We start from the raw sequence: 8,871 nt of genomic DNA on the forward strand, positions 1-8,871 counted from the left end.
ATCAAACCACCTCACACCACACATTGTCCTCAAACATCTCATTTCCAGCACATCCATCCTCCTGCGCACAACTCTATCCATAGTCCACACCTCGCAACCATACAACATTGTTGGAACCACTATTCCTTCAAAGATACCCATTTTTGCTTTCCGAGATAATGTTCTCGACTTCCACACATTCTTCAAGGCTCCCAGAATTTTCGCCCCCTCCCCCACCCTATGATCCACTTCCGCTTCCATGGTTCCATCCGCTGCCAGATCCACTCCCAGATATCTAAAACACTTCACTTCCTCCAGTTTTTCTCCATTCAAACTCACCTCCCAATTGAATTGACCCTCAACCCTACTGTGCCTAATAACCTTGCTCTTATTCACATTTACTCTTAACTTTCTTCTTTCACACACTTTACCAAACTCAGTCACCAGCTTCTGCAGTTTCTCACATGAATCAGCCACCAGAGCTGTATCATCAGCGAACAACAACTGACTCACTTCCCAAGCTCTCTCATCCCCAACAGACTTCATACTTGCCCCTCTTTCCAAAACTCTTGCATTCACCTCCCTAACAACCCCATCCATAAAGAAATTAAACAACCATGGAGACATCACACACCCCTGCCGGAAACCTACATTCACTGAGAACCAATCACTTTCCTCTCTTCCTACACGTACATATGCCTTACATCCTCGATAAAAACTTTTCACTGCTTCTAACAACTTGCCTTCCACACCATATATTCTTAATACCTCCCACAGAGCATCTCTATCAACTCTATCATATGCCTTCTCCAGATCCATAAATGCTACATACAAATCCATATATATATATATATATATATATATATATATATATATATATATATATATATATATATATATATATATATATATATATATATATATATATATATATATATATATATATATATATATATATATATATATATATATATATATATATATATATATATATATATATATATATATATATATATATATATATATATATATATATATATATATATATATATATATATATATATATATATATATATATATTATATATATATATATATATATATATATATATATATATATATATATATATATATATATATATATATATATATATATATATATATATATATATATATATATATATATATATATATATATATATATATATATATATATATATATATATATATATATATATATATATATATATATATATATATATATATGCATATATAGCGGGGGGCTATAATCCCTCAACTCTGTGTACTTCAACTTTTTAAAAGGGGAAACAGAAGAAGGAGTGGTGAAGATATGGTGAAGAGCTTGTAGATTTATGTGCTGAAAAAGAACTGGTGATTGGGAATACCTTGTTTAAAAAGAGAGATTTACATTAGTATACGTATGCAAGTAAGAGAGATGGTTTTCACAAAAGAATAGAGAGTCTTGGGGTAAAGAGAGTGGTGAGAGCAAGCGAGCTTGGGAACGAGACTATTGTGAGGAAGTACCGGGAGAGACTGAGTACAGAATAGAAAAATGTGAGAGCTAATGACGTAAGGGGAGTGGGCGAGGAATGGGATGTATTTAGGAAATCATTGATTGCTTGTGTAAAAGATGCTTGTAGCATGAGAAGCGTGGAAGGTGGGCAAATTAGAAAGGGTAGTGAGTGGTGGGATGAAGAGGTATGATCATTAGTGAAAGAAAAGAGAAAGGAATTTTGACGATTTTTCAAACAAATAATGTATATAACTGGGAGATGTAAAAAAGAAAGAGGCAGGAGATGAAGAGAAAGGTGCAAGAGGAGAAAAAAAGGGCAAATGAGAGTTGGGTGAGAAAGTATCATTAAATTTTAAGGAGAATAAAAAGATGTTTTGGAAGGAGGTAAATGAAGTGCGTAAGATAAGGGCACAAATAGGAGCATCAGTGAAGAGGGTGAATGGTGAGGTGATAACAAATAGTGGTGATGTGACAAGGAGATGGATTGGGTATTCTGAAGGATTGTTGAATGTGTTTGATGATAGAGTGGCAGATATAAGGTGTTTTTGTCGAGGTGGTGTGCAAAGTGAGAGGGTTAGGGAGAATGATTTGGTAAACAGAGAAGAGGTAGTAAAAGCTTTGCGGAAGATGAAAACCGGTAAGACAGCGGGTTTGGGTGACACTGCAGTGGAATTTATTGAAAAAGGGGGTGACTGTATTGTTGACTGGTTGGTAAGATTATTCAATGTATGTATGACTCATGATGAGGTGCCTGAGGACTGGCGGAATGCTTGCATAGTGCCATTGTATAAAGGTAAAGGAGATAAAAGTGAGTGCTCAAATTACGGAGGTATAAGTTTGTTGAGTATTCCTGGGAAATTATATGGGAGTGTATTGATTGAGAAGGTGAAGACATGTACTGAGCATCAGACTGGGGAAGAGCAGTGTGAATTCAGAAGTGGTAGAGGATGTGTGGATCTGGTGTTTGCTTTGAAGAATGTATGTGAGAAATACTTAGAAAAGCAAATCGATTTGTATGTAGCATTTATGAATCTGGAGAAGGCATATGATAGAGTTCATAGAGATGCTCTGTGGGAGGTATCAAGAAAATATGGTGTGAAAGGTAAGTTGTTAGATGCAGTGAAAAGTTTTTATCAAGGATGTACGACATGTGTACCTGTAGGAAAAGAGGAAAGTGATTGGTTCTCAGTGAATGTTGGTTTGCGGCAGGGGTGTGTGATGTCTCCATTGTTTTTTAATTTGTTTATGTAGGGGGTTGTTAGGGAGGTGAATGCAAGAGTTTTGGAAAGAGGGGCAAGTATGCAGTCTGTTGTGGAGGGGAGAGCTTGAGAAGTGAGTCAGTTGTTGTTCGCTGAAGATATAGCGCTGGTGACTGATTGAGGAGAGAAAGTGCAGAAGCTGGTGACTGACTGAGGAGAGAAAGTGCAGAAGCTGGTGGCTGAATTTGTTAAAGTGTGTGAAAGAAGGAAGCTGACTGTAAATGTGAATAAGAGCAAGGTCATTAGGTTCAGTAGGGTTGAGGGACAAGTCAACTGGGAGGTAAGTTTGAATGGAAAAAAAACTGTAGGAAGTGAAGTGTGTTAGATATCTGGGAGTGGATTTGGCAGCAAATGGAACCATAGAAGCGAAAGTGAATCATAGGGTGGGGGAGCGGGCGAAAGTTCTGTGAGCGTTGAAGAATGTGTGGATGTCGAGAGCGTTATCTTGGAAAGGAAAAATGGGTATGTTTGAAGGAACAGAGGTTACTATAATGTCATATGGTACGAGGCGTGGGCTAAAGATAGATTTGTGCGGAGGAGGATGGATGTGTTGGAAATGAGATGTTTGAGGACAATATGCTGTGTGAAGTGATTTGATCAAGTAAGTATTACATGTAAGGGTAAGGGAGATGTGTGGGAATAAAAAGCGTGTGGTTGAGCGAGCAGAATGAGTGAGGAAAGATTGTGAAAGAGGATATATGTTTCAGAGGTAGAGGGAACGAGAAGTGGGAGACAAAATTGGAGGTGGAAAGATGGAGTGAAAAAGATTTTGAGTTATTTGGGCCTGAGCATGCAGGAGGGTGAAAGGCGTGCAAGGAATAGAGTGAACTGAAACGTTGTGGTATACCGGGGTCGACGTGCTGTCCATGGATTGAACCAGCGCATTTGAAGAGTCTTGCTTAAACCATGGAAAGTTCTGTGGGGCCTGGATGTTGATAGGGAGCTGTGGTTTCTGCGCAATATACATGACAGCTAGAGACTGAGTGTGAACGAATGTGGCCTTTGTTTTCTTTTCCTAGTGCTACCTCGCGCACGTGCAGGGGGAGGGGGTTGTCATTTCATATGTGGCCGAGTGGAGACAGAAGTTAGTAAGGGCAGACAGTTTGATTTATGTGCATGTGTACATATGTATATGTCTGTGTGTGTATATATATGTATACATTGAGATGTATAGGTATGTATATGTGCGTGTGTTGATGTGTTTGTATATACATGTGTATGTGGGTGGGTTGGGCCATTCTTCCATCTTCGCACACTACCTCGACCAAAAGAAATTATATCTGCCACTCTATCATCTAACACATTCAAGAATCCTTGAAAATACTCAATCCAACGCGTTCTCACATCACCAATACTTATTATCACCTCCCCTTAGAGTTCTTCACCGATGTTCCCATTTGTTCTCTTGTCTTTCGCACATTATCTACCTTCTTCCAAAACATCTTTTTGGTTTCTTTAAAATTTCATGATGCTCTCTCACCCCAATCTCATTTGCCCTCTTTTTCACCTTTTGCGCCATTCTCTTGACCTCCTACCTCTTTATTTTATACATCTCCCAGTTATTTGTACTATTGCCCCGCAAAAATCGTCCATATGCCTCACGCTTCTCTTTCACTAACAATCTTTCTCCTTCATCCCACCACTCATTACCCTTTCTAATCTGCCCAACTCCCATGCTTCTCATGCTACAAGCATCTTTTACGCAAGCCATCACTGCTTCCCTAAATACATCCCATTCCTCCCCCACTCCCCTTACGTCCTTTGCTCTCGCCTCTTTCCATTCTGCACTCAGTCACTCCTGGTACTTCCTCAAACAAGTCTCCTTCCCAAGCTCACTTACTCTCACCACTCTCCTCACCTCAATATTCTCTCGTCTTTTATGAGAACCACTACAAATAAATCTTCACCTTCGTGTCCACGAGGTAATGATCAAACAACTCTTCAGTTGCACCTCTCAGAACATTAACATACAAAAGTCTCTCTTTCACGCGACTTTCGTGCACTTTCGTGTATTAATCACATCATCAAGGGAGATACAAGAGAGAAATATAACAGTCAGTTGATATACAACGAAGAGATGTAGCTAGGACGCTTTTTGGTAAACATGCGATTGTCCAGGACAGGCAACAAACGTATCATAAACTTATCATGTGGGTAAGAAGGTAAATTTTTCGAATAATGTGTCGACAATAAAGCTTTCCAATTTGTATAGACTATCACTAATATTAAGATAATAATTGTTTGTAAATTTGGTTATGGAAGATTCAATGATATTTCTCGTGGTACTGGAGTTATTGTTGCTAAGTGAGATGGCATCTTTCCTGTCAATACAACGATCCTCATTTTCAACTTGATTCAAGAAGGCATTTGATTCTTGTCCCGTTCTTATGTTATATTTATGTTCTGTAAGTCTGACAGAAAGATTCTTACCAGTCTGCCAAACATAAAACTTATCAAAACGTCTACATGGCACTTTATAGATGCACCCAGGATAATTTTCTGGTGAATTCCTGATTAAGATATTCTTTATAGTATTATTGTTCCTGAAGGGAACATTTACATTAAAGGATTTAAGCAACATGGGAAGTAAAGTAAAAATATTATCAAAAGGGAGAACCAAAAGATTCTTGGTGTCAATGGGAGGTTTGGGCTTAACTCTATAAAATGATTTCTTTGCTAACTTAAGGAATTTATAAATGAAAGATCTAGGGTACTTTAACTTGTATCATATAAAATCTATCTTCTCAAACTCATCATGAACATACTCTCGATTGCAAATATGTAATGCCTTAAGGAACATAAATTGAAATTATGACAATCAAACTCTGCCAAATTGACATGAATAATAATTGATATATTAGTATACATAGGTAGGTTTTCTGTATATGCTAAACTTAAACTTGTTTCCTTCTCTATGGATCATGCACTCTAAAAATGGTAACATACCAATATTCTAATTTTCTACAGTAAATTTGAATGAAGGTACTAAATTGTTAAGTAAGGGGAGAAATATTTGTAAATTTTCATTTGCTGCCAAACGCAAAAAACATCATATACATACCTAAACCAAATTGCATTAGAAGGTAAGATATCCTTTAGTAATTTTGTTTCAAAAAATTCCATATAAAGATCGCTTATTTCAGGTGAGAGTTACCATTGCCATTCCAAATTCTTGAGCATAATATTCTCCATTGAATTGAAATACTCAGTCTTTTGTACACAGTTCTATCAGTTCAGTTGAAACAGACTTTGAAATAGGTAAATGAATATCATCCAAGACATCAAATAGATATTCTAAAAGGTCATCAACTGGAACTATAGTTAAAAGTGAGGAAACATCATAGCTAACAATTTTGAACTCATAATTAACATTGATATCTTTAAGCTTGTTAACTAAATCTGTATTTCATATTTTACGAAATAAAGGTCTTAATAAGAAAACTAACCATTCTGACGAATTGTATGTGATGGAGCCTACTAAACTCACTATAGGTCTTGCTTGAAAATTTTGTTTATGTTCTTTGATAAGTCCATACATATATGGATATGAAAGTGACAAAGATGACAAACTTGTGAGAAGAAAACCGTTACCTTTCAACAACAAGTTCAATTTTTTATTGAAATGGGAATTAACTGTTTCTAGGGGATTCTTACTGAGTTTAGAATACGTTGTGACATTATTTAAAAAAGATCATTCATTTTAGCAATATAATTACTTTTGTCCATAATCACTACAGAGTTAATCTTTTTTGCTTTAGTAATATGTATATACATATTACTATGTATATACATATATACATATTACTAAAGCATGTAAGGTTAACGCTGTTGTGATTACGGACAAAAGTAATTATTAATCTACAAGGAATGATCATTTGAATGGTGATACAACATATTCTAGACTCAGTAAGAGTCCCCTAGAAGCAGGTAATTCAAATTTCAATAAAGATTTGAAGATGTTGTTGAAAGAAAATGGTTTTCTTACCAAATATTTGTCATGTTTGTCCCCTTCATTGCCATATACGTATAAACTTATCATAACACATAAACAAAATTTTCTAGCAAGATCTGTAGTTAGTTCAGTCGGCTCCATCACATAAGAATTGTGAAAATGGTTAGTTTTTTTTTATTAAGCCCTTTATTCCGTAAGATATTAAAGTGTAATGTCATGAAAAATGTACATCTGGTTAACAAGCTTAACAATATTAATGTTAATTTTGATGTCAAACTCGTTAGCTTTGATGTTTCCTCACTTTTCACAAAAGTTCCACTTGATGACCTTTTAGAATGTTCATTTGATATATTGAATGATATTCATTTAACTGGTTCAAAGTCCGTTTTAATTTAAATTGTAAAATTGTGTATGAAATACTGTGTGTTTCAGTCCAATAGAGATTAATATGCTCAAAAATTTCGTATGGCAATGGGTAACTCTCTCTCACCTGTACTAAGTAATCTTTATATGGAATTTTTTGAAACAAAACTACTAAAGGATATCATACCTTCTAATGCAAATTGGTTTAGATATGTAGATGATGTTCATTGTGTTTGGGCAACAAATGAAAATTTACAAATATTTCTCCCCATACATAAACAATTTAGTACCTTACATCGAATTTACTGTAGAAAATCAAAATATTGGTATGTTACCATTTTTAGATTGCATGATACATAGGCACGGTAAGAAGTTTAAGTTTAGCATATACAGAAAACCTACCAATGTATGCTCCTATATCCATTATTACTCATCTGAACGAGACAGAGCTAAATTTTTATCATTTCAATCTTTGTTCCTTATGGCATTACGTATTTGCAGTCCAGAGTATATTGATGATGAGCTTGAGAAGATATATTCTATTGGATCTAAGTTAAAGTGCCCCAGATCTTTCATCGATAAATCCCTTAAGTTAGCAAAGAAATCATTTTATAGTGTTGAGCCCAAACCTCCGTTTGACACCAAGAATCCGTTACTTCTCCTTTTGATAATAATTTTACTTTACTTTTCATGTTGCTTAAATCCTTTAATGTAAATGTTACCTTCAACAACAATAATTCTATAAAGAATATGTTAATCAGGAATTCACCAGAAAATTCTCCTGTGTGCATCTATGAAGTGCTTTTTAGAAATTGTGATAAGTTTTATGTTAGGCAGACTGGTAAGAATCTTTCTGTTAGACTTAAGCAACATAAATATAGCATAAAAACGGGACAAGAATCAAATGCCTTGTTTAATCACGTTAGAAACTATGATCACTGTTTTGGCTGGAATAATGCCATCTCAGTTATCAACTCTAACTCTATTACCACGAGAAATATCATTGAATTTTCTATTATGAAATACACAAAGAATTATAGTCTTAATATTAGTGCTGGTCTATATAAATTGGATAACTTTATTGTTGATAAGATAAGTCCACAAAATAAGCTTATGATTCGCTCGTTGTCTGTCTTGGACAATCGTATGTTTACTAAATGGCGTCCTTGGTACTTCTCTTCATTGTATATCAACTGACTGTTATATTTCTCTATTGTGTCTCCCTTGATGATGTTATTATAACACGAAAGAGCACCTGGGAAGCTATCGTGTTTCATTTTCCCCCTGGACTCAGGAGTATATGTATATATATTTTAGATGGAAATGGTGAAGAGCTTGTGGATGTGTTGGCTGAAAAACGACTGGTGCTTGGGAATTCTTGGTTTACAAAGAGGAATATGCATAAGTATATGTATGTGAGTAGGAGAAATGTGTGCGAACGAGACTTTTGGATATTGATATGCTGAGAGGGGCAGCTGTAGGGATGCTGACCACTTTCTTTTGGAGGCAAGGATGAAGATTTGTGGAGGTGTCCAGAAAAGAAGAGAGAATATTAGGGTGAAGAAAGTGGTGAGAGTAAGTGAGTTTGGAAAGGAGACTTGTGTGAGGAAGTACCAGGAGAGATTGAATGTAGAACGGCAAAAGTTGACAGCAACTGACGCGAGGGGAGTGAGTGAGGATTTGCATGTATTTATGGAAGCAAGGATGGCTTGTGCAAAAGATTTATTTGGCACGAGGAAGGTGGGTAGATTAGAAAGAGTAGAGATTGGTAGAATGAAGATGTAA

At 35.7% G+C, this 8,871-nt stretch overlaps 1 protein-coding gene across 1 annotated transcript in view; it reads right to left on the reverse strand.

Annotated features, from left to right (window-relative positions):
- The window catches only part of LOC139763325 (ionotropic receptor 21a-like), a 638,186-nt gene that overhangs the window by 7,279 nt on the left and 622,036 nt on the right, over positions 1–8,871 (reverse strand). The window lies entirely within an intron of this gene.

This window comes from Panulirus ornatus, chromosome 46 (genome assembly GCF_036320965.1).
Source record: "Panulirus ornatus isolate Po-2019 chromosome 46, ASM3632096v1, whole genome shotgun sequence".
Classification (NCBI taxonomy): Eukaryota; Metazoa; Arthropoda; class Malacostraca; order Decapoda; family Palinuridae; genus Panulirus; species Panulirus ornatus.